Below are 7,299 nucleotides of genomic sequence, written 5' to 3' on the forward strand. Positions count from 1 at the left end.
TAGCACAGGCACCAGTTCTTGGTCTTGCTTCTCTCAAATGCAGGAAACCATGGAAATGCCAGCATGCAAGCAAGTGAAAACTGTAGGAAGAATGTGCGGGTCCATAAAATCCCAACTACGCTTTAGGCTGAATGTTCAGGAGAATATTCCTACTCCCATTTTTGTATGATCTTTAACACAGGTTCCACTCTCCATTTCTTTTACTGCTTTGGAGTGGCATCATAATTACTGTTCAATCACACAGCTTAACAAAACTGGCTATCCATTTTCCAGTACTGTCCGATTTTCTGCTTGGACTACGTCTTTGTGACAGAAAAAAGAGTGAAATGTATTACAGAAATGTTTTCTTGGTCCATAATGATGCAATGCCACTATGAAATGGAAAATGCAATTGATTAATTGTAATCGCCTCAACTAAACAGAATAAAATGCTATTTGAACACTGATCTGGCAGAATTCTAGTTTTCTATTATTTGAGCTAATACTGCCACCTAGTGGAAAAGATAAAACTTATTTCTATGTTAAGTAAGCTTCAGCAAAGGATCGTTACCTTGTCGTGGTGCTGGAGCTTGAGCACCTCAATGATGCCATGAGCTAAACCGTGAAGGGCCACCCAAGACGGGAAGGTCATGACAGAGAGGTCAGACTAAATGCGATCCCTGGGGAAGGTAATGGCAACCCACCCCAGTATTCTTGCCATGAAAACTAAATGGATCAGTACAACCAGAGATACCATCGGAAGATGAGACCCCCAGGTCGGAAGATGGTCAAAATGCTACTGGGGAGGAACAGAGGATGAGTTCAACTAGCCCCAGACGTGATGACGCAGCTAGCTCAAAGCCGAAAGGACGGTTAGCGGCTGACAGTGCTGGTGGTGAACGGCGAATCCGATGTTCTAAGGATCAACACACCATTGGAACCTGGAATGTAAGATCTATGAGCCAGGGCAAATTGGATGTGGTTATTGGTGAGATGTCAAGATTAAAGATAGACATTTTGGGCATCAGCGAACTGAAATGGACTGGAATGGGCCACTTCACATCAAATGACCACCAAATCTACTATTGTGGACAAGAGGACCACAGAAGAAATGGAGTAGCCTTCATAATTAACAGTAAAGTGGCTAAATCAGTGCTTGGATACAATCCAAAAAACGATCGAATGATCTCAATTCGAATTCAGGGCAAGCCATCTAACATCACAGTGATCCAAATATACGCCCCAACCACAGATGCTGAAGAAGCTGAAGTAGAGCAGTTCTATGAGGATCTGCAGCACCTACTGGACAACACGCCTAAAAGAGATGTTATTTTCATCACGGGAGACTGGAATGCTAAGGTGGGCAGTCAAATGACACCTGGAATTACAGGTAAGCATGGCCTGGGAGAACAAAATGAAGCAGGACATAGGCTGATAGAATTTTGCCAAGACAATTCACTCTGCATAACGAACACTCTCTTCCAACAACCTAAGAGACAGCTTTATACATGGACTTCACCAGATGGACAACACCGAAATCAGATTGACTACATCCTTTGCAGCCAAAGGTGGCGGTCATCTATACAGTCGGTAAAAACAAGACCTGGAGCTGACTGTAGTTCTGATCACGAACTTCTTCTTGCACAATTTAGGATCAGACTAAAGAGATTAGGGAAGACCCACAGATCAGCTAGATATGAGCTCACTAATATCCCTCAGGAATATGCAGTGGAGGTAAAGAATCGATTTAAGGGACTGGACTTAGTAGATAGGGTCCTGGAAGAACTCTGGACAGAAGTTCGCAACATTGTTCAGGAGGCGGCAACAAAATACATCCCAAAGAAAGAGAAAACCAAGAAGGCAAAATGGCTGTCTGCTGAGACACTAGAAGTAGCCCAAGAAAGAAGGAAAGAAAAAGGCAACAGTGATAGGGGGAGATATGCCCAATTAAATGCAAAATTCCAGAGGTTAGCCAGAAGAGATAAGGAATTATTTTTAAACAAGCAATGCGCGGAAGTGGAAGAAGACAATAGAATAGGAAGGACAAGAGACCTCTTCCAGAAAATTAGAAACATTGGAGGTAAATTCCAGGCAAAAATGGGTATGATCAAAAACAAAGATGGCAAGGACCTAACAGAAGAACAAGAGATCAAGAAAAGGTGGCAAGAATATACAGAAAACCTGTATAGAAAGGATAACAATATCAGGGATAGCTTTGACGGTGTGGTCAGTGAGCTAGAGCCAGACATCCTGAAGAGTGAGGTTGAATGGGCCTTAAGAAGCATTGCTAATAACAAGGCAGCAGGAGATGACGGCATCCCAGCTGAACTGTTCAAAATCCTCCGAGATGATGCTGTCAAGGTAATGCATGCTATATGCCAGCAAATTTGGAAAACACAGGAATGGCCATCAGATTGGAAAAAATCAACTTACATCCCCATACCAAAAAAGGGAAACACTAAAGAATGTTCAAACTATCAAACAGTGGCACTCATTTCACATGCCAGTAAGGTAATGCTCAAGGTCCTGCAAGGTAGACTTCAGCAATTCATGGAGCGAGAATTGCCAGATGTACAAGCTGGGTTTAGAAAAGGCAGAGGAACTAGGGACCAAATTGCCAATATCTGCTGGATAATGGAAAAAGCCAGGGAGTTTCAGAAAAACATCTATTTCTGTTTTATTGACTATTCTAAAGCCTTTGACTGTGTGGACCATAACAAATTGTGGCAAGTTCTTAGCGGTATGGGGATACCAAGTCATCTTGTATGCCTCCTGAAAAATCTGTATAACGACCAAGTAGCAACAGTAAGAACAGACCACGGAACAACGGACTGGTTTAAGATTGGGAAAGGAGTACGGCAGGGCTGTATACTCTCACCCTACCTATTCAACTTGTACGCAGAACACATCATGTGACGTGCTGGGCTTGAGGAATCCAAGGCTGGAGTTAAAATCGCTGGAAGCAACATTAACAATCTCAGATATGCAGATGATACCACTTTGATGGATGAAAGCGAAGAGGAACTGAGGAGCCTTATGATGAAGGTGAAAGAAGAAAGTGCAAAAGCTGGCTTGCAACTAAACCTCAAAAAAACCAAGATTATGGCAACCAGCTTGATCGATAACTGGCAAATGGAGGGAGAAAATGTAGAAGCAGTGAAAGACTTTGTATTTCTAGGTGCGAAGATTACTGCAGATGCTGACTGCAGTCAGGAAATCAGAAGACGCTTAATCCTTGGGAGAAGAGCAATGACAAATTTCAATAAAATAGTTAAGAGCAGAGACATCACACTGACAACAAAGGTCCGCATTGTTAAAGCAATGGTGTTCCCCGTAGTAACATATGGCTGCGAGAGCTGGACCATAAGGAAGGCTGAGAGAAGGAAGATCGATGCTTTTGAACTGTGGTGTTGGAGGAAAATTCTGAGAGTGGCTTGGACTGCCAGAAGATCAAACCAGTCCATCCTCCCGGAAATAAAGCCAGACTGCTCACTTGAGGGAATGATATTAAAGGCAAAACTGAAGTACTTTGGCCACATAATGAGAAGACAGGACACCCTGGAGAAGATGCTGATGCTAGGGAGAGTGGAAGGCAAAAGGAAGAGGGGCCGACCAAGGGCAAGGTGGATGGATGATATTCTAGAGATGACGGACTCGTCCCTGGGGGAGCTGGGCATTTTCACGACCGACAGGAAGCTCTGGCGTGGGCTGGTCCATGAAGTCACGAAGAGTCGGAAGCGACTGAATGAATAAACAACAAAAATTTTAAGTAAGACAAAATTGCATTATTTGAGAACAGCAAATGCTCTTGACAAACAGAAAAAAATGATACAGAATGTAACAAAAATTAGAAACAGCTGTATCAGGCAGTCCTAATATGTTTACACAATTTCAGGGAGGAATAATTTTCAGAATATGTAGTTCTGATATCTCACAGTGTATTGATTTTGTGGAAAAGCAACTAGAGCAAATTCCTAGCAGATTTCCTGAATTTTAATTACAAGGAAGCTTTAAAAGATAGGATATAACGAGGGTTTTTTTTAAGTGAAAAGCAGCAATGCGTCTATTGAGAAAAACTTTTCTCAATAAATATCAATAAATATCAAATATATTGTGGAAAGATCAAAGGATAACTATTAATTGGGCTTAAGAAGGAATCTTTCAAGAAGCCAAGTTCTCTTTCTGCATGGCTCTGCCCCACAGTTGATCTCATCCCTCTGACTGATGGGGTGAACCCATTTTTTCTGTAGTCCTTTGGCAATCTTGCTGCTAAATGTTGCACCTCACTGTAAAGAAATTGGAATATAATTTTATCTCCATCTTATCAATGGTGTTGTTGGCTGTTAAACAATCAAACAGCCTGTCCTCTAACCACTGCAGAGTTGCTGCCTCTGCTTTAGAAGATATTCTTAAGCCCAGCATAGCTGCCAACGATATGTGAGTTGGCAATTCCTAAATCGTAACATATCAGAATGGATCTGTTTTGTGTTGGAAACACCATGGTCTAGGGGAGGGACTGAAATCATTTTATGAACTCATCCCAAATATTAAATTTGTGGACATTGATGGAAGGCTGCTTTAGGAAAACTACTTCGTGTTACCCTTTGTGAACATATACACATTTAACAGGTAAAGTTGCTTTTCTTCCTCCTGACCTGGATCTGCAGTATAAAATGCTACTACCTGATCACTGCTACTTGGGTTTTCAGCCTCTGCCCAAATACAGTTGGTAAAATGCAGGCACCGCCTTCCTTGGATAGGCTGTTCTTCTAACAGCAATTTCCATCAAGACCCTTCTCCGAATTACCTGAAAACTTCTTCCCTGCGATTTCTGTCCATTAGTTCTAGTTCTGTTCTGTGATGCAAGAGAGAACCAGCTACTACATCAATGGCCGTTCAGGTATTTGACAACATCTGATAATCTTTCCATTTTCTTTTCTTTAAGTTTAGACTCTACTACAAAGATCCTTCAATTGCTCCTCACAGGGCAATCCTGCTTGTCTTTCTCTGTTCAGGGGAGGTGTAGGCAAACTTTGATGCAGCTGAATGTGAATACCCAGCAGCCCAACATGCATGGGCAACAGTAAGGATTTCTGGGAAATTTATTTCAGAACCATCCGGAAACCAGAGATCGACAACCCGAGGTTTAGATGGAGGCTAACTACCTAAAACTTCTCTTATGCTCCATAGCTATTCCAGGCTTTACAGACTCTTCTGTATTCCTGCCAAATTACATGTTTGTTATTCACGTTAAAAAAATGTGAGCATGTGCAGTTTCTAATTTTTTTTTTAGCTGTTCAACTGTGTCTGATTCTCAGAGACTGCCTGGACAAGTCCCTGCAGTTTTCTTGGCAAGGTTTTTCAGAAGTGGTTTTCCATTGCCTTCTTCCTAGGGCTGAGAGAGAGTGTCTGGCCCAAGGTCACCCAGCTGGGTTTGTGCCTATGGTGGGACTAAAGCTCATGGTCTCCCAGTTTCTAGCCTGATACCTTACCCACTACACCAAACTGGCCCTCTTTTCTTATTTTAAACTTAGTTAAAATGAGAACATAATTAAGATGTAATTACCTGAGTAAAACAGATATTGTTTTGGATGCACAATACTAAACATAGTTATGTGGGATACTGTAAATGCTCTGTTTTATGATATAAAAGATAGCATATCTTTGAAGTAATAAATAAAATTAGCATCTGTACCCACGTATATATCTTGCTAACCATTTCCTGAGATAATTACAACCATTAAGGAAGGTTGGGTCACTGGCCCAGGTTGTGGAGGTGCACACCAAAGTCTGCTTTTGAATCTGGAACAGCTGATATCTATCAAAATTGATTATAAGAAACATAAACTAAAAGGATTCAGGTCCTGCATTTGATTTATTTCTCTTTTCTGTTTTCACGCAACGCTAGGTTTCATAAAATGCAAATGCAGATGGAATCCTAGGTTACAACAGAAGTATATACAGAGTTAAGATCAAGAGAAGTCATATTCCATGTTGATCAGTTCTGGACACATTTTAGGAAGGACACTGAAAAACTGGAGCATTTTCAGTGGGGAGCAACCAAGATGGTAAGAGGTCTGGGAAGAAAAATATATGAGGAGGAGATACTGGTCATGCTTAGCTTGGAGAAGACTGTAGGGAGACATGATAGCTGTCTTCAAGTATCTGAAGGGCTGCCCCACAGAAGATGGGGCAGAATTGTTTAGAGTTCTTCCAGAAGTCAGGACAAGAAAAAATGGGTTAAAAGAACAAGGAAGTAGATTTCAGCTGGACATCAAGAAAATTGTCCCAATGCTAAGAGCTGTTCAACAATGGAACAGACAGTCTCAGGAGGTGGTGGACTCTCTATTGGAGGTATTTCAAAAGAGAATTGATGGCCAACTGATAGGGATGCTGTAGTAGGGGATCTGCACACTAAATTACTTCAGGGTAATTTCCAATCCTTTCTCCTTCTCCTTCTCCTTCTCCTTCTCCTTCTCCTTCTTCTTCCTCCTCCTCCTCCTTCTCTCTCTCTCTCTCGTTTTGGTGTTACTGTGTTATTGTCAGGCTTCTCCCTGGCAAAATAAACAGATACCCAAGAACTTCTGATTAATTGTAGAAAAGCTAAGCAGCTTTTAGGAAGGAATTCCAGCAACTGCTGTGTACCAAATGTGTGTTTTATTTCTTCTGCAATCAGGGTTCAAATTCTTGTGCCTCTTTCTCCCACTTACTCTATGTAAAAGGCTAGAAGTAATTCTCCTGAGGTGGGAGAGACACTTCCCATCTGTCTCTTGTTATGGTAACAGCCAGATATGATATCAGTCTGTTTTCTTTTGACCGTGTGAGAACAAATTCTCATGGTTGTGTCTTTTTAGGTGCTAAATCTGAAGGAAGGGGATGGTTTGTTTGAATTTATCCTTAAGCACAGCCAATGTAGGCATGGTGCCTCAGCTTAATGGCCAGGCAGAGGTATTTCAAGAAAAAAATCCATAGGGGTGAGGCTATGCTTTAAGCTTTGCCCAGGAAATCATCCTCTCTTCTGTCATTTACAGTAAGACCAAATTCTATTAGGTCTAATAGAAACAATCTTTTCTAAGCTTAGTTGCTGTGTATGTGCACAAAACCTGCCTTTCCCACTATTAACTTCTGTGTTTTTAAACTGAATTGGAAATACTGGTGGAAATCTTTCATTTTTTTCTGTGCTTAATTACCATGGGAAAGAGGAGATTCCAGAAGTGCATTTGACAGCTAAAGATTAATCCTTTGGGCTATAATTTCCCAAATCCCACTTCACTGCAATTAAAACTGCTTTTATAGGAAGTAAGGCCCTTTTGGAGTGCA

Source organism: Candoia aspera, chromosome 4 (genome assembly GCF_035149785.1).
Source record: "Candoia aspera isolate rCanAsp1 chromosome 4, rCanAsp1.hap2, whole genome shotgun sequence".
Taxonomy (NCBI): Eukaryota; Metazoa; Chordata; class Lepidosauria; order Squamata; family Boidae; genus Candoia; species Candoia aspera.